This window comes from Arachis hypogaea, chromosome 11, assembly GCF_003086295.3.
Source record: "Arachis hypogaea cultivar Tifrunner chromosome 11, arahy.Tifrunner.gnm2.J5K5, whole genome shotgun sequence".
NCBI classification, from domain to species: domain Eukaryota; kingdom Viridiplantae; phylum Streptophyta; class Magnoliopsida; order Fabales; family Fabaceae; genus Arachis; species Arachis hypogaea.
This window is the reverse complement of record NC_092046.1, coordinates 48974094-48994196: the sequence shown is the minus strand read 5'-3', so window position 1 is coordinate 48994196 and position 20103 is coordinate 48974094. Positions and strand designations below refer to the sequence as shown.

General features: G+C 37.1%; 1 non-coding gene across 1 annotated transcript; it reads right to left on the bottom strand.

Moving 5' to 3' along the window:
* Nucleotides 1-6441: 6441 nt before the first annotated feature.
* Nucleotides 6442-6549, bottom strand: LOC112724569 (small nucleolar RNA R71). The gene has a single exon (XR_003163725.1). It is a non-coding gene; the product is annotated as a small nucleolar RNA R71 (small nucleolar RNA).
* Between the last annotated feature and the right edge of the window lie 13554 nt (nt 6550-20103).

The following is a 20103-nucleotide window of genomic DNA, read 5'->3' as shown; positions in this document are numbered from 1 at the left end:
TGAAGGAGCTTGCATCTTTAAAGGTTTCTTTGAATGCATTGATTTTCTTGTTTTCCTAAAATTCCTCTAGTGCATATTTTCATAATTAAACCATTTAAAATTTTCATGTTTTTGTTTATAAGGCATTGTATTTGCTGCTATGAATTCCCAATTAATAGTTGTCATGCATAACCTGTCAAATCATTTTTTCTTTTTCATTTTGGTTGCTTACTTTAGGTTGAGGATACTATTGTATAAGTATTAGCCCAACAAATTTGATTTTTAAACTGTTCAGGTAGTTCTTATTTCTTAGATTAGAACATTAGAAATCATCTTCAGCTAGTGGAAAATAGTTTAATTTTTGCTGCATATTACATTAATGATTTTCAAGTGGTAGGTAAGCTCATCCTTTTTCCCTTTGTCTCGAGTTCGAGCCCTTGGATGTATATAAAACTGTATTGAGAAAAGCAGTTATAGTTCCTCCAGTCATGTTAGTATACCAGCGGCAAAGACTCATGGTTTTCATTCTTACCTTAATTGTGCTTATTAATGGAGTGTAAATAGAGAATATAAAAGAGGTTATAATTTCAATTCAGGATTTTTATTTTTGGGGTAGAATCAGGTCATCTTTTGCTATTAATATTGTGAAAGCAAGTTTTTATTGACATGCATAAAGATTGAAATAATAGATGTTGTGGAATGGATGGAGTATTGGAGTATGGTTCTATATGGAAGGAATGCACAAAATTTTGTATGTTATATGTCAAAAGTTTTCCCCTTATCACAGTACATGTGAAAGTGGAGCGTATGTATAGGTGACTCCATGTTGTTTTTGGCTTAATATGTTCAATTGCATAAGAAGGCAGTGATGAATTTTTTGCAGATTCCTGATCTCTGCATGCTGCAGGAAGTTGGGAAGACTGAGTTAGTGCTTCAGATTGCCAATAACTCATGTTTTATATTCCTGATGTGCAGAAAACGATCTGACACAAAACTCACCGGCAAGTGTACCAGGTCGCATCAAGTAATAAAACTCACGGGAGTGAGGTCGATCCCACAAGGATTGAAGGATTGAGCAACTTTAGTTTAGCGGTTGAATTAGTCAAGCAACAAGTGTTGATTGTGTGAAATTGTGTCGACAGGAATTAAATTGCATAGAATGTAAAGGGGAGTGGGTGATTTGCAGGAAATTAAAGGGAACAAAAAGAAAAAGAGCTGAATCTTAAAGAACAAGAAATTAAATGGCAGAAACTTAGAACGCAAGAAATGTAAATTGCTTGAATTATAAAGGGAATTGGGAAGTGGATTTGCAGAAATTAAACAGGGAAAAGTAAAATTCAACAAAAAGAAATGTAAAAGATGGATTCAATTAAACTGGATCTCAAATGAAAATGAAAATAAACTTGGTGTAGCAACGAAACAAGGAAATTGAAATTGAAAAACGTAGATCTCAGGACCCAAGAGACTAGATAACCAAGTCTAGATCTCAATGCCTTCCTAGATCCAAATTGAGAATTCGACTGCAAGAAAAGTAAAGATCAAGCAGTAGAAGAAAGGAATGCAAATATAAATTTCTTAGAAAGTGCAGTAAATGAAACAGAGGGATCTTAGGGTGAGATTGAAACAGAATTCCTTCAATTCTCTAACACCCAAGATTCAGACAAAAAGTAAATGAAATTGAAAATAAGAAAACTAAGAGGAAGAGAATTCAATTCTCCTTCCCCGAGACTCAGAGACTCAAAACAACTCAAAACCAAAAGCTCTCCAAAAACTACTCAGCAAAACTAAAAGAAAAGCTCTCCTAAAACTTCAAATCATAAGCTATTTATACACTTTCTTCAAATGATCATTAAGCCTTGAATTGGGTCTTTAGTCTTGATGAAATTGGGTTGATAGTAGCCTCCGTTGATTGCTCTTGGTGTTGGAAAGAAATCCATTTGTGAACCGGGCCATGAACCATTTACGTTTGAATCAACGTTTGAGGCAAACGTTGACTCAAACGTCCCTTGTGTGACATTATGCAGCTCGGCCAAGTTGCTGTCTTCCACGTTTGAGGTCAAACGTGAGCTCAAACGTGGTTCCCCCATGCTACTCCTTTGGCCAACGTTTGGCCCAACGTTTGAGGCAAACGTTGGCGCAAACGTGGCTCAATTAACTCGTCAATCAGGGACTCTTCTTTATGCTAAATTGGCGCCAACGTTTGACCTCACGTTTGAGGCAAATATTGGCGAAAATGTTGGTTTGCTCCAGGGGTGCTGATGAGCGGATAATTTATACGCTTTTTGACATTGTTTTTAGTATGTTTTTAGTAGGATCTAGTTACTTTTAGGGATGTTTTCCTTAGTTTTTATGTTAAATTCACATTTCTGGACTTTACTATGAGTTTGTGTGTTTTTCTGTGATGTCAGGTATTTTCTGGTTGAAATTGAGGGACTTGAGCAGAAATCAGATTCAGAGGTTGAAAAAGGACTGCTGATGCTGTTGGATTCTGACCTCCCTGCACTCAAAGTGGATTTTCTGGAGCTACAGAACTCGAAATGGCGCGCTTCCAATTGCGTTGGAAAGTAGACATCCAGGGCTTTCCAGAAATATATAATAGTCCATACTTTGGCCAAGAATTGACGATGTAAACTGGCGTTCAACACCAGCCTTCTGCCCAAATCTGGCGTCCAGCGCCAGAAAAGGATCCAAAACCAGAGTTGAACGCCCAAACTGGCACAGAAACTGGCGTTCAACTCCACAAATGGTTTCTGCACGTGCAACACTCAGGCTCAGCCCAAACACACACCAAGTGGGCCCCGGAAGTGGATTTATGCATCAATTACTTACTCATGTAAACCCTAGTAGCTAGTTTATTATAAATAGGACCTTTTACTGTTGTATTAGGTATCTTTTGATCATCTTAGGATCTTTTGATCATCTTTGGATGCCTGGTTCTTAGATCAGAGGGGCTGGCCTCTCGGCCATGCCTGGACCTTTCACTTATGTATTTTTAACGGTAGAGTTTCTACACTCCATAGATTAAGGTGTGGAGCTCTGCTGTTCCTCAAAGATTAATGCAAAGTACTACTGTTTTCTATTCAATTCTTCTTATTTCGCTTCTAAGATATCCATTCGCACCCAAGAACGTGATGAAGGTGATGATTATGTGTGACGCTCATCATCCTTCTCCCCTATGAACGCGTGCCTGACAAACACTTCTGTTCTACATGAAATAAGCTAGAATGAATATCTCTTAGATATCCTAACCAGAATCTTCGTGGCGTAAGCTAGAATGATGGCGGCATTCAAGAGAATCCGGAAGGTCTAAACCTTGTCTGTGGTATTCTGAGTAGGATTCAATGATTGAATGACTGTGACGAGCTTCAAACTCGCGATTGCAGGGCGTTAGTGACAGACGCAAAAGGATAGTAAATCCTATTCCGGCATGATCGAGAACCAACAGATGAATAGCCGTGCCGTGACAGGGTGCGTGAGCAGATTATTCACTGAGAGGATAAGATGAAGCCATTGGCAAGGGTGATGCCTCCAGACGATTAGCCGTGCCGTGACAGGGCATTGGATCATTTTCCCGAGAGATGACCGAAAGTAGCCATTGACAGTGGTGATGTATCACATAAAGCCAGCCATGGAAAGGAGTAAGACTGATTGGATGAAGATAGCAGGAAAGCAGAGGTTCAGAGGAACGAAAAGCATCTCCATTCGCTTATCTGAAATTCCTGCCAATGAATCTACATAAGTATCTCTATCCCTTTTATTGTTTATTTTAATCTAATAAAGTATCATGTTTAAATCCGCCTGACTGAGATTTGCAAGGTGACCATAGCTTGCTTCATACCAACAATCTCCGTGGGATTCGACCCTTACTCACGTAAGGTATTACTTGGACGACCCAGTGCACTTGCTGGTTAGTTGTATCGAAGTTGTGACATATTATGAATTAAGATCAGAGCACCAAGCTTTGGAGCCATTACTAGGATTTGTTTGAGCCTGGAGATCACAATTTTGTGCACCAAGTTTTTGGCGCCGTTGCCGGGGATTGTTCGTGTTTGGACAACTGACGGTTCATCCTGTTGCTCAGATTAGGTAATTTTCTTTTTGTTTTCTTTTCAAAAATTTTTCAAAAATATTTTTCAAAAATTTCTCCTTTGTTTTCGAAAAAAAAAATTAAAAAAATAAAAAAATAAAAATGTTTTCAAAAAATTTTATTCAAGATTTTTAAGAATGAATTCTAGTGTTTCATGAAGCATGTTGAAGCCTGGCTGGCTGTAAAGCCATGTCTAAATTCTTTTGGACTGAGGCTTCAACTAATAACTTCAATGCATGTAATTCCATATATCACAGCTTGGCTGGCCATTGGCCATGTCTAGTGTTTTGGACTGGAGCTTTCATTGAAAGCTTGGCTGGCTAGTGAGCTATGTCTAATTCCTGGACTGAAGCTTTAGACTAAGAATGCAAGATTCCTGGAATTCATATTAAAAATTTTGGAATCCTTATTTTTTCTTTTTCATATTATTTTCGAAAAAAAAAATCCAAAAAAATTAGAAAATCATAAAAAATCAAAAATATTTTCTGTTTCTTGTTTGAGTCTTGAGTCACATTATAAGTTTGGTGTCAATTGCATATGCATCTTGCATTTTTTCGAAAATATCATGCATTCATAGTGTTCTTCATGATCTTCAAGTTGTTCTTGATAAGTCTTCTTGTTTGATCTTGATGATTTTTTATTTTGTGTCTTTTCATGTTTTTCATATGCATTCTTGAATTCTTAGTGCCTAAGCATTAAAGAATTCTAAGTTTGGTGTCTTGCATGTTTTCTTTGCATTAAAAATTTTTCAAAATTGTGTCTTGATGTTCATCATGACATTCATAGTGTTCTTGGTGTTCATCTTGACATTCATAGCATTCTTGCATGCATTCATTGTTTTGATCTAAAAATTTCATGCATTGCATAATTTTCATGTTTTCATAAAAATTTCAAAAATAAAAAAAAATATCTTTCCCTTTTTCTCTCATCAAATTCGAAAATTTGAGTTGACTTTTTCAAAAGTTTTTAAAATCAAATTGTTTCTTATGAGTCAAATCAAATTTTCAATTTGAAAATCTTATATTTTTCAAAATCTTTTTCAAAAATCAAATCTTTTTCAAAATTCTTAGTTATTTTCGAAAATTTCAAAAATATTTTTCAAAAATCTTTTTCTTATTTTTATACCAAATTTTCGAAAATAACAATAACAATTAATGTTTTGATTCAAAAATTTGAAGTTTGTTACTTGCTTGTTAAGAAAGATTCAAACTTTGAGTTCTAGAATCATATCTTGTGATTTCTTATGAACCAAGTCATTAATTGTGATTTTAAAAATCAAATCTTTTTCAAAACTAATTTCAATCATATCTTTTCAAAAATATCTTCTTATCTTATCTTTTTCAAAAATATCTTTTCAAAATATCTTTTCTAACTTCCTAACTTCTTATCTTTTAAAAATTTGTTTCAACTAACTAACTAACTTTTTGTTTGTTTCTTAACTTTTTCAAAACTACCTAACTAACTCTCTCTCTCTAATTTTCGAAAATATCTTCCCCTTTTTCAAAAATTTCTTTTTAATTAACTAATTATTTTTATTTTTATTTTTGATTTCAAAAATTTTCGAAAAAAAAAAATACTAAACATTTTTCAAAAACTATTTTCAAAAATCACTAACTCTTTTTCAAAATAATTTTCGAAAATTTTCCCTCCCCCATCTTATTCTATTTATTTATTCATTAACTAACATCTCTTCCTCACATCATCACCAAATTCGAACCCCCTCCTCTATCTGTGTTCGAATTTCTTCTTCTTTTCTTCTACTAACAATAAGGATCCTCTTTACTGTGGTAAAGAGAATCTCTATTATTATTATCATTTTTCTATCCATTCTTCCTTGTCATATGAGCAGGAGCAAGGATAAGAACATTCTTGTGGAAGCAGATCCAGAACCTGAAAGGACTCTGAAGAGAAAATTAAGAGAAGCTAAAATACAACAATCCAGAGATAACCTTTTAGAAATTTTCGAACAGGCAGAGGAGATGGCAGCCGAAAATAATAATAATGTAAGGAAGATGCTTGGTGACTTTACTGCACCTAATTCCAATTTACATGGAAGAAGCATCTCCATTCCTGCCATTGGAGCAAACAACTTTGAGCTGAAACCTCAATTAGTTTCTCTGATGCAGCAGAACTGCAAGTTTCATGGACTTCCATCTGAAGATCCTTTTCAGTTCTTAACTGAATTCTTACAGATATGTGATACTGTTAAGACTAATGGAATAGATCCTGAAGTCTACAGGCTCATGCTTTTCCCTTTTGCTGTAAGAGACAGAGCTAGATTATGGTTGGATTCTCAACCTAAAGACAGCCTGAACTCTTGGGATAAGCTGGTCATGACTTTCTTAGCCAAGTACTTTCCTCCTCAAAAGCTGAGCAAGCTTAGAGCTGATGTTCAAACCTTCAGACAGAAAGAAGGTGAATCCCTCTATGAAGCTTGGGAAAGATACAAACAGTTGACCAAAAAGTGTCCTTCTGACATGCTTTCAGAATGGACCATCCTGGATATATTCTATGATGGTTTATCTGAGTTATCAAAGATGTCATTGGATACCTCTGCAGGTGGATCCATTCACCTAAAGAAAACGCTTGCAGAAGCTCAAGAACTCATTGACATGGTTGCTAATAACCAGTTTATGTACACTTCTGAAAGGAATCCTGTGAGTAATGGGACGCCTATGAAGAAGGGAGTTCTTGAAGTTGATACTCTGAATGCAATATTGGCTCAGAATAAAATATTGACTCAGCAAGTCAATATGATTTCTCAGAGTCTGCATGGAATGCAAGCTGCATCCAACAGTACTCAAGAGGCATCTTCTGAAGAAGAAGCCTATGATCCTGAGAACCCTGCAATAGCAGAGGTAAATTACTTAGGTGAACCTTATGGAAACACTTATAACTCAACATGGAGAAATCATCCAAATTTCTCATGGAAGGATCAAAAGCCCCAACAAGGCTTTAATAATGGTGGAAGAAACAGGTTTAGCAATAGCAAGCCTTTTCCATCATCAACTCAGCAACAGACAGAGAACTCTGAACAAAATGCTTCTAATTTAGCAAATCTAGTCTCTGATCTATCTAAGGCCACTGTAAGTTTCATGAATGAAACAAGGTCTTCCATTAGAAATCTGGAAGCACAAGTGGGCCAGCTGAGTAAAAGGATCACTGAAATCCCTCCTAGTACTCTCCCAAGTAATACAGAAGAGAACCCAAAAAGAGAGTGCAAGGCCATTGACATAAGCGCCATGGCCGAACCTGAGAGGAGAGGAGAGGACGTGAATCCCAAGGAGGAAGACCCCCAGGGACGTCCAGTGATCAATAAGGAGCTTCCCTCTGGGGAACCAAAGGACTCTGAGGCTCATCTAGAGACCATAGAGATTCCATTGAACCTCCTTATACCCTTCATGAGCTCTGATGAGTATTCCTCTTCTGAAGAGAATGAGGCTGTTACTGAAGAGCAAACTGCCAAGTTTCTTGGTGCAATCATGAAGCTGAATGCCAAATTATTTGGCATTGATGCTTGGGAAGTTGAACCTCCCTTGTTCATCAATGAACTAAGTGATCTGGATCAACTGACATTGCCTCAGAAGAGATAGGATCCTGGAAAGTTCATAATCCCTTGTACCATAGGCACCATGATCTTTAAGGCTCTGTGTGACCTTGGTTCAGGGATAAACCTCATGCCCCTCTCTGTAATAGAGAAACTGGGAATCTATGGGGTGCAAGCTGCTAAAATCTCACTAGAGATGGCAGACAGCTCAAGAAAATAGGCTTATGGACAAGTAGAAGATGTATTAGTAAAGGTTGAGGGCCTTTACATACCTACTGATTTCATAGTCCTGGATACTGGAAAGGAAGAGGATGAATCCATCATCCTAGGAAGACCTTTCCTGGCCACAGCAAGAGCTGTGATTGATGTTGACAGAGGTGAAATAGTCCTTCAATGGAATGAGAACTCCCTTGTATTCAAAACTCAAGGATCCCCCTCTGCAACCATGGGGAGGAAGCAGGAAAAGCTTCTCTCCAAGCAGAGTCAACCAGAGCCCCCACAGTCAAACTCTAAGTTTGGTGTTGGGAGGCCACAACCAAACTCTATGTTCGGTGTTGGAGAGTCTCAACAAAGCTCTGCACATCTGTGAGGCTCCATGAGAGCCCACTGTCAAGCTATTGACATTAAAGAAGCGCTTGTTGGGAGGCAACCCAATGTTTATCTAATTCTTATTTTTTATTGTTTTTCATGTTTTCTTAGGTTCATGATCATGTGGAGTCACAAAATAAACAAAAAAATCAAAAACGGAATCAAAAACAGCAGAAGAAAAATCACACCCTGGAGGAGCATCTGTCTGGCGTTCAAACGCCAGAACAGAGCATAGTTTTGGCGCTGAACACCCAGAATGGGAGCATCCTGGCGCTGAACGCCCAGAACAAGCATGGTTCTGGCGTTCAACGCCAGAAATGGCAGCAAATGGGCGTTGAACGCCCAAAATGGGCACCAACCTGGCGCTGAACGCCCAGAGTTGTGTGCAAGGGCATTTTGCATGCCTAAATTGGTGCAGGGATGTAAATGCCTTGATACCTCAAGATCTGTGGACCCCACAGGATCCCCACCTACCTCCACTCACTCTCTTCTCTCTTCTCAATCATCCTCTATTCCCAATAAACACTCTTCCCTACTAACTCTTTACCACTCACATCCAAACACCCACTTTCCTTCAAGATTCAACATCTCTTTCCCACCCAATCCCACCCATATGGCCGAATACACATCTCCCTCCATCTCCTCCATATCTTCTTCTTATTCTTCTATTCTTTCTTCTTTTGCTCGAGGGCGATCAACATTCTAAGTTTGGTGTGGTAAAAAGCATAGCTTTTTGTTTTTTCCATAACCATTGATGGCACCTAAGGCCAGAGAAACCTCTAGAAAGAGGAAAGGGAAGACAAAAGCTTCCATCAAGGGTCTATAGCTCAGTGGTAGAACATTTGACTGCAAATCAAGAGATCCCTGAGATACCTCAGGGGATACATTTTCTTCCACACAATTATTGGAAGCAACTAAGGGTGGAACATCAAGAGCACTCCATCATCCTTCATGAAATCAGAGAAGATCTAAAAGCAATGAAGGAGGAGCAACAAAGACAAGGAAGAGACATAGAAGAGCTCAAGAACATCATTGAAACGCCATCATCACTAAGGTGGATTCATTCCTTGCTCTTATTTCTTCTGTTTTTCGTTTTTATATGTTATGTGCTTATATATGTTTGTGTCTTCATTACATGATCATTAGTAGTTAGTAACTATGTCTTAAAGATATGAATATCCTATGAATCCATCACCTCTCTTAAAAGAAAAATGTTTTAATTCAAAAGAACAAGAAGTACATGAGTTTCGAATTTATCCTTGAACTTAGCTTAATTATATTGATGTGGTGACAATGCTTCTTGTTTTCTGAATGTATGCTTGAACAGTGCATATGTCTTTTGAAGTTGTTGTTTAAGAATGTTAAATATGTTGGCTCTTGAAAGAATGATGACTAGGAGACATGTTATTCGATAATCTGAAAAATCATAAAAATGATTCTTGAAGCAAGAGAAAGCAGCAAAGAACAAAGATTGCAGAAAAAAAAGGGGCGAAAAAAAAAATTAATTAGAAAAAAAAATAGAAAGAAAAAGAAAAAGCAAGTAGAAAAAGCCAATAACCCTTAAAACCAAAAGGCAAGGGCAAATAAAAAGGATCCCAAGGCTTTGAGCATCAGTGGATAGGAGGGCCTAAAAGGAATAAAATCCTGGTCTAAGCGGCTAAACCAAGCTGTCCCTAACCATGTGCTTGTGGCGTGTAGGTGTCAAGTGAAAACTTGAGACTGAGCGGTTAAAGTCAAGTTCCAAAGCAAAAGAAGAGTGTGCTTAAGAACCCTGGACACCTCTAATTGGGGACTCTAGCAAAGCTGAGTCACAATCTGAAAAGGTTCACCCAACTATGTGTCTGTGGCATTTATGTATCCGGTGGTAATACTGGAAAACAAAGTGCTTAGGGCCACGGCCAAGACTCATAAAGAAGCTGTGTTCAAGAATCATCATACTGAACTAGGAGAATCAATAACACTATCTGAACTCTGAGTTCCTATAGATGCCAATCATTCTGAACCTCAATGGATAAAGTGAGATGCCAAAACTATTCAAGAGGCAAAAAGCTATAAGTCCCGCTCATATGATTGAAGCTATGTTTCATTGATAGTTTGGAATTTATAGTATATTCTCTTCTTTTTATCCTATTTGATTTTCAGTTGCTTGGGGACAAGCAACAATTTAAGTTTGGTGTTGTGATGAGCGGATAATTTATACGCTTTTTGACATTGTTTTTAGTATGTTTTTAGTAGGATCTAGTTACTTTTAGGGATGTTTTCCTTAGTTTTTATGTTAAATTCACATTTCTGGACTTTACTATGAGTTTGTGTGTTTTTCTGTGATTTCAGGTATTTTCTGGCTGAAATTGAGGGACTTGAGCAGAAATCAGATTCAGAGGTTGAAAAAGGACTGCTGATGCTGTTGGATTCTGACCTCCCTGCACTCAAAGTGGATTTTCTGGAGCTACAGAACTCGAAATGGCGCGCTTCCAATTGCGTTGGAAAGTAGACATCCAGGGCTTTCCATCAATATATAATAGTCCATACTTTGGCCAAGAATTGACGACGTAAACTGGCGTTCAACACCAGCCTTCTGCCCAAATCTGGCGTCCAGCGCCAGAAAAGGATCCAAAACCAGAGTTGAACGCCCAAACTGGCACAGAAACTGGCGTTCAACTCCACAAATGGCCTCTACACGTGCAACACTCAGGCTCAGCCCAAACACACACCAAGTGGGCCCCGGAAGTGGATTTATGCATCAATTACTTACTCATGTAAACCCTAGTAGCTAGTTTATTATAAATAGGACCTTTTACTGTTGTATTAGGTATCTTTTGATCATCTTAGGATCTTTTGATCATCTTTGGACGCCTGGTTCTTAGATCAGAGGGGCTGGCCTCTCGGCCATGCCTGGACCTTTCACTTATGTATTTTTAACGGTAGAGTTTCTACACTCCATAGATTAAGGTGTAGAGCTCTGCTGTTCCTCAAAGATTAATGCAAAGTACTACTGTTTTCTATTCAATTCTTCTTATTTCGCTTCTAAGATATCCATTCGCACCCAAGAACGTGATGAAGGTGATGATTATGTGTGACGCTCATCATCCTTCTCCCCTATGAACGCGTGCCTGACAAACACTTCTGTTCTACATGAAATAAGCTAGAATGAATATCTCTTAGATATCCTAACCAGAATCTTCGTGGCGTAAGCTAGAATGATGGCGGCATTCAAGAGAATCCGGAAGGTCTAAACCTTGTCTGTGGTATTCTGAGTAGGATTCAATGATTGAATGACTGTGACGAGCTTCAAACTCGCGATTGCAGGGCGTTAGTGACAGACGCAAAAGGATAGTAAATCCTATTCCGGCATGATCGAGAACCAACAGATGAATAGCCGTGCCGTGACAGGGTGCGTGAGCAGATTATTCACTGAGAGGATAAGATGAAGCCATTGGCAAGGGTGATGCCTCCAGACGATTAGCCGTGCCGTGACAGGGCATTGGATCATTTTCCCGAGAGATGACCGAAAGTAGCCATTGACAGTGGTGATGTATCACATAAAGCCAGCCATGGAAAGGAGTAAGACTGATTGGATGAAGATAGCAGGAAAGCAGAGGTTCAGAGGAACGAAAAGCATCTCCATTCGCTTATCTGAAATTCCTGCCAATGAATCTACATAAGTATCTCTATCCCTTTTATTGTTTATTTTAATCTAATAAAGTATCATGTTTAAATCCGCCTGACTGAGATTTGCAAGGTGACCATAGCTTGCTTCATACCAACAATCTCCGTGGGATTCGACCCTTACTCACGTAAGGTATTACTTGGACGACCCAGTGCACTTGCTGGTTAGTTGTATCGAAGTTGTGACATATTATGAATTAAGATCAGAGCACCAAGCTTTGGAGCCATTACCAGGATTTGTTTGAGCCTGGAGATCACAATTTCGTGCACCAAGTGCCTTTTCTCTTCTTTTTGGCGCCAACGTTTGACCTCACGTTTGAGGCAAACGTTGGCACAAACGTTGCCTTCCCTTGCTTCCTCTTCAGCCAACGTTTGCCTCAACGTTTGAGGAAAATGTTGGCGCAAACGTTGGCTCTTCTCCAGGGTGTTCTTCATCTGCTTCTCACGTTTGAGTTAACGTTTGAGGCAAACGTTAGCTCAAATGTGAATCCCTCTTTTCAAGCCCATTCTTGCAGCCTTCTTCCAAGCTTTATTCCACCTATCATCAATCAACAATTGTATCAAAGCTATGCCATAATCATGAGAGTTGTTCTTCTTCTTGTCACATGAGCAATTATGGCACAAAAACTCATAAAAATGCATCAATTTATCCATGGTTGATTGAATCAAAGGAAACATGAAATTCAACCCAATTGGCTTACTTATGGCTTAAGAAAGTGCATAAAACTAAATGAAAACAAAGGAAAAAGACTAGTGAAACTAGGCTAAGATGACTTGTCATCAATTCCCTTGTATCACTTTTTCTTTTCTTTTTTATATAGAATATTCATAGAGTTTGAGTGCTATAAGTATTTTTTTTCATTTTATTTGCATCACGAAGCAAACTTGTACAATGATTATTGATTAATGAAAGAGGTTATAATAATTTCATTTTGTGAATTTGTGAATTTAATGAAATATTTCATGTTGTAGTAATTAATTTTAGTATATTTATATTGTGTATAATATTAAATAAAAATAGTATAACTAAAAAAATGTTACTAAAGATCTTTTGCAATATTTTTTAAGTGTTACAAAAAATATCTACGGTAACATTTTTTCAAGTGTTACAAAAAATATCTATGGTAATATTTTTTAAATATTACATAAAATATCTATTGTAATATTTTTTAAGTGTTACAAAAAATATCTATGGTAATATTTTTTTAAGTGTTACCAAGAAATGTCTATTGTAACATTCTCTTAATATTACTATAGAATATCTTTTGTAACATTTTTACTAAATGTTATTAAATCTTTAAAAGAATGTTAGTAAAACTCTTTAGTAACATAGGGTATATTTAACATTTGTTAAATGTTAGAAAAAGTCAATTATGTAGTAGTGTGTTATATTAGATTAAGAAATTACAAAAATAAGTCATTGTAGTTTGATTTTCAATAATTTTATATCTTGTTCTGTTTAGGATCGATTCTTGGTTGAAGAATTTGAAATTGAGGTGCATTTATGTCATTGGTAGCTAGCTTGTCGTAAAAGTTAATTTTAATTTTGATTTTTATTCTTTACTTTTTTTTAGAGAGAGATTTTTTTAAAGAAGTTTGAGGAACTTTGGTGGACACTCTAGGACTTGAACATTGTAATTTGTTGATCCATGACCCTATAAGATTTTTATTTTGCTTACACTTGTTTGCTTTCAACGTATATTATGTACCTTTGTGCAATTTTTTTTATATTGATAATCTTTTGATATTTAGTCTACTTTTGGATAACTAATATAACTTTTTTTAAATTTTAATAATAATATTATTTTGCGCCATCTAATGAATTTATACTAAATATGTATGAACATTTTTATTTATATGCTTAGTTAAATAGTAGTAACAATATATGAATAATTGGATGAGTTTGTCGAGAGATAAAACTGAATTTAGTAATGGTGACAATAATTTCTTAGATTTTACTTATTCTATAAAAAAATTCACAAGGAAAAAAAATCGTATACCCTTATACAAAGTGTTGTAATTTCTTGTGACAACAAAGGCAAATGATTTATATCCATTTGATTGTTTTTGGATTTGTTATACGAGATAAATTCATCATAGGGAAAGCGTAGTCGGCATGGATGTTGATGGTGATATTGATAGTGATAGTGAGAGTAAGACTAACTTGTATGACAACATGGAGGCTTTGTTGAACAATAGATTTAAGGATGTGATACAAGAGGAAAGAATAAAAGAAGGTAAACTACAAGAGACACGCCGAATAGCGGCGGTTTTTTTAGGAATCGATTTTTAACCACCGCGAAACGAAATTTCAGCGATTCCACAAGCGTTGCCTATTTGGGGGGGTGGAGATTTGATTTTGCGGCGGTTTTAGAAAACTGCTGGCACAACCGCTGCAAATTAGATAATTGATTTTGCAGCGGTTGCAGAACTGCTGCTATTTGGTAAATAGTTTTTTTTTAATTGTGGTGGTTTTTAACCGCCGCTATCGTGCACGATGGTTTAAAAAAAATTGTGGCAGTTTGAAACTACCACAATCTGAAGATTATAAAAAAAATTCTAAAAGTCAAAACACTTTGAAATAACCCCCTTTTATGGGTGAAATACCTACGTACGCTAGAAAGGTTGTGAATTTTATCTACATAGCAACAATCAGCAAAAGAAAGATAAAATGCTAACTTAATACATCAACAAAACATGTATATAAACATAATCTTCAGAACTCAACACATTACAAAATTCTAAAGAAAGCACTGCTGAATTATTTACTTTCCATTATATTTCTAACGAATAAGCAAAACCAATTTCTCCATTATATACTTCCCCCAAAGCTGTTCTAAGAAGATACAGATAAAAAATCAACTTTTTAATTTGCAATTCTAAAATAGTCTGATGGGCTAAACCACGAATTTTAGATGTCATAATCATTCATAGTAAGTTTTCAGTTAGTAGACCATATAAGTTATTATTCTAAATGATATAGCAGTTTACTAAATTAAGCTACCTAAAAGGACTTAAAATCAAAAGCCAAGTTAAATTTTCTTTAAATCAATGTCATTATAGATAAATAGAGTTGATACATCATCAACCAAAATTTACAATTACAAAATCCATATTGTAAGAACAGGCATAACCGTTTTAATAAAATAATAATTTTTAAGTGCCTGAAATAGATTCAAAATTTAGAAGTTTTAATTTGAAAATATAAAGGTGAAATTTGAATTCAATGATTTTTTTGAGTTGGAAAATGTATCTTTTACGAAAAATTTTTGTAAAAAAACGTACCGGTCCTTAACCCGGCAGTACCGGCTCTAGTATGTCCGGTACCACGTATTTTGAAAAATAAGATTTTGAAATTGATTTATTGTTTTGAAAGGACAAAAAATAATTTAGAATTGAAAGTCGGGCACTAATCTTAAAGGTTTTTGCCCAAAGTGGGCCAAACGAACCTAAAACGCACACGGGTTGGACCGGACCCAAGTTGCGCCCAAGCCCAACATATATATGCATCCTTTCATGAGCTTTCAGCTCATTATACCCTAATGGAGAGAGGGAAGGCCCTGATGAGAAGAGAGAAGAGAAGAGTTAGGGTTTCACTATTCACCCCAACCTTGTTTTGATCATATCTTAAGCTATGGAGCTCCGATTGACGAGCCGTTTGCGGCCAAGCGAAGTTCTCATCAAGCTGTTTGTTTCTATCTAGGCTTTGCTGGTAAGAAATTGCAACCTAAGCTCTAGTTTGCTGCCCTAGTTTCTGTGCATTTTTGGTTATAGATTTTGATTATATTTTTGTGGTTTTGGTTGTTTAGGGGTGATCTAGCATTGGAATATTGTCGGGTTTTGCCCCAATCACCATTGGATAAGGTAAGAAACCTCTATATCCTTGAAGTTTGATGTAGTGTGAGCTTTAGTTGTTAATGCATGGTTATGTTGTATGTATGAAGCTTGTTTTTGGAGTTGGTGGTGGCTTTTAGTTTGGCTTTGGTGGTTTGGAGCTTGGTGGAAGCTTGCTGGAATCAAGTTTGGTGTTTGAGCATATTGAAAATCGGCTAAGGTATGGTTTTGGTTTCCTTTATGTAATATGTAATGTTTCTGGAAACTTAGACCAGTGGACCTTAGGATAGGATTGAATTGATGATAAATGATGATAATTGATGATGATTGTGATGTTGATACGGGGTATGATGGTCATTGGTGTTAATGATGTATTGTGATGTTGGTTGATGTTGATAAGTGTGTATGTTGATTGTGGTAACATGGATGTTGATAATGATTGCTAATGTTGAGATTAATTGATGAGGAGTATGAATATTGATGTTGATGACAATTGGTGAAGAAAGTGAGTTTTATGAGGATAATTTGAGGAATTGGAAATCGGTGATGGTTATGAGTAGTTGTTGTTTAGAGTGTGCGGGGATTATATCCCTGGCGTGGCAGATTTCTCTGCTGCATGAGTGTGCAGGGCCTATATCTCTGGCGTGGCAGATTTTTCTGCTGTGTGAGTAGTTGTGGTTGTTTCCTTCTCTGCTGCATGAAGTGTGCGGGGCCTATATCCCTGGCGTAGTAGACTCCCTACTGCATGAGTGTGCAGGGCACTATATCTCTGGCATGGCAGAAAAGGCTACATCCGGAAGGATGCGTCGGGTTGGCATTTACGGACCGACAAGTGATATCACAAGCCAATAGGACATGCATTCATCATATGCATCTCTTATGTGCTTGTTTGCTTTGATTACTTGAGTTTGCCTAATTGTGTAATATGCCTACTTGCTTCTTGAATTACTTGTTATATACGATTACTATCTGTATCATACTTGCTTGCATTATCTGTGATTTGTCTGGTGTTGAGGAGGTTAGGTAGGCGGTGACGATGGGATCGCACAGAAGGTAGGTTGGTGAAGGCTGTGGGACAGCGGTGACTAATTTTAGTTAAAAATCCCCTACGTTTAGATAACCCGGTTTATGGTTTATGGTTTAAGTTATTTATTTTTGTTAAGCTTGAATATCTGTTTTCGATGTGAAGTTCTATGATTGCCTTTGGCATCCCGGAACCTTACATCTTATATATTGGGCACTGTTACCATATTGAGAACCTCCGGTTCTCATACCATATGTTGTTGTTGATTTTCAGATGCAGGTCATGATTCACCTCAGTGAAATTGCGGACATGGTGACAGAGCGGGGTATGGTTTCTTCTTGGTTTATTTCTATTTTATTTTGTTGTAGTATTTTCTCTCACCCTTTCTGTTTTAGACTTTATGGCCTTAGAGGCTTACATGAGAGATAAGTTGTATAAGCTATTTTAACTCAAATACGCTGTATTTTTCTGTTTGTAACTAGTCGGCCTAAACTCCGTGGGCTACGACTAGAGTTCTTTTGTTTATTACACTTATGTATATCTATCTTGACTATTATTTTATTAAGTCTCATGTTGTACCCTGTGCCTTTACGCTTTTAGTTATCGTGTGTGGATGCCTCGCGCTTGTAAATCTGCTTTATGCGATTTTGAACTTTATTCCTTCATCGGGCTCCTAGTGTTATTATCTCCTTCTATATTTATTAATGTATAAGCTTTAGAACTGTCGTGACACTTTGTTATTCTTTGCCTTACGACTAGAGGTAAGGCTTAGGGTCACAGGCTGTTACACATATTACATATATGCATATTCATTCACAAAGAGATGAGCAAGGATAACTGAGAGTAGGATAAGAAATTTGCTAAAAAAAATTAATAAAATAAAACACCAAGATCATCCCCCACAGATGCAATAAAACACTTAATTTTTTTGCATATGATTGATGGAAATTCAATTGAACCAATCATGAGCAGAGGAGAAAAATCTCATATTTCTTCTTTATATGCAAAAAAATTAAGTACGAAGGAGCAGCATTTAATTAATCTCATATTTCTTCTTTATATGCAATAATTAATCTCATACGATTAGGGCCTTTGTGGTATAGGCTAGAACCCAAGGAGCAGCGTTCTCTGATCCGGAAGATCCGACCTTGTCTGTGGTATTTTGAGTAGGATCACCAAGGGAATGGACTGCTAGAGCTTCACCCCTGTTCAGATTGGATGACCCCTGACCCGGCGTTTGATCTGAAGCAGAGGAGATTAATGACCGCTGACTCGGCATTAATCATATACAGCCTGCCATGGAATGAATCAATCAAAAGTTGGAGTTGATGGTGAGAAAAGTTGATCTAGAAGGAAGAAGCATCTCTGAAGCCTCAACCGTTTTCATACCATTGATTTCACACCTATCTAGTAACGTTTTATTTATTTATCTGTTTTAAGTGTTCTCTCATGACAACTATATTTTCTATCCACCTAACTAAGATCTACAAGGTATCCACTTCTTGCTCAAACCAACAATCTCTGTGGGATCGACCCTCACTCACCTGAGGTATTACTTGGACGACCCGGTATACTTGCCGGTCTATCTGTGCGAAACGTGCAGAGTCAGTTTTGTGCACCAGACGAGCGGAACGCAAACTGAGAGGAGAGGGACTCGCCAGAGGAAGAGAAAACCCTGTCGTCGTGCCTGTCTGCCAGAAAATAGCGATACGGTTTCGAGTCAAAGGCTCCTATTTTATTATTAAATATATGGAAGTCGTTGTAATATCCTTGCTGTTATAGTGACGCAGCCGGAACCATGACATTCTGGTAGTGAGGGTGTTACATTATGGTATCAGGGCAGTTTTTCCTGTAAAGTCTGAGGAATGGACTGACTATGCCTTAGTTGCATACTCTGAGTGTCTGTCATGTACTAGGTCTTGTTTGAATGACAAGAATTAGAGCTTTTTGCACATGACTGCCTATTGATTAATGTTGTTAGTCTTCCATTGCATACATCACGGTATTAAGTTTGGCCGGCTTAACACTGATAGTTTATGTATATGAGAGCACTAACGTGTTATCCTAGGCAAAATAGAACTAATAGGTAACGCATATTGTGGGGTTTGGAAAGTGTTAAAGGTTGAAGTTTGGGGAGTTGAAGCTCTGAAGTTGGTACGAGATAAGTGATCGGATATTAAGCACGTCGTTTTAACCCCAGCTTATTTTATAACCTTTCGCCGACTTGTTTTACCATCGCATGTTTGAACTATATCATCTTTTACATCAAGCTTGCCTTGCAACTTCAGCTTTGTAATCGTACTTCCACCCTTATACCTTTATGCCATATGAATCTCCTGGTGTTTGCAACTACACACACACACGCACGCACACACACACACACACACACATGTATTGAGACTTTTTGCTTTTTCTTAATATGTTCAAAAGTGATGCTAATATGAACCTCTTTCATTTGGTAGCAATTCTTGAGGACGAAATTTTTTATAAGTAGGGTTGGATGTAAGATTCAGAATTTTTAAAAATTAAATAATAAATTTATTTATAATTTAATTTATTTAATTAAAATTTTATTTTTAAGAGATTTTATATATAAATTAAGCAATTTCTTATTTATGATTTAAAACTTTAGTAATTGGATAATAATAAGAATTTTATTTGCTTTAAGTTGAATAGGTTTTTAACTTTATTTTATACTTATAAAGGAAATTGATTTTTATGATCTCAAATAATTGAATTAGAGTATTTATTTGAAAATAAATTTTAAGTTGATAACTAAATAGTACTTTTATAGATATTATTATCGAATTAAGATTGGTTTTTAATTACTCTATTACCCTAATTTTATTAAAATTACCTAAACTACCCAAAAATCTCCGAATTTATCCCACTAACCCTAACCTAACCTAGCCACCACCTCACCGCCACTCACCCACCACCACACCCTCTTTCCCCAAATACACACACACAACACAAACCACACACACACCAATGGAAAAAGAAAAAGAAAATGGGAAAAGGAAAGAGAGAAGAAGGAGATCAGAGGGAAGGGGAGAGCCGAGAAGAAAAGAGAGGAAGGAGAGGTGGTTCCGGCGAGGAGGAACGCCGCCGTTGTTGTCGAACTGTCACCGAAGGAGAGATACACACATGAGAGAGACGAGCTCGCGAAGAGAGAAAGAGAGACTGACGGAAGAAGGCACGCCCACGAAGAAGCTGCGTCCTGTGCCGCTGTGCCTCATCGCCGAAGATCCACTGCAAAACTGTCACTGTCATCGAGCCTGAGTCGGACAGGAGAGAGCGCAAGTGAGAGGAGGAGCCGTTCATCATCGCGTCTGTTGCTGCGAGCTTGCCGTCGGGATTGCCACCATCGCCACCATC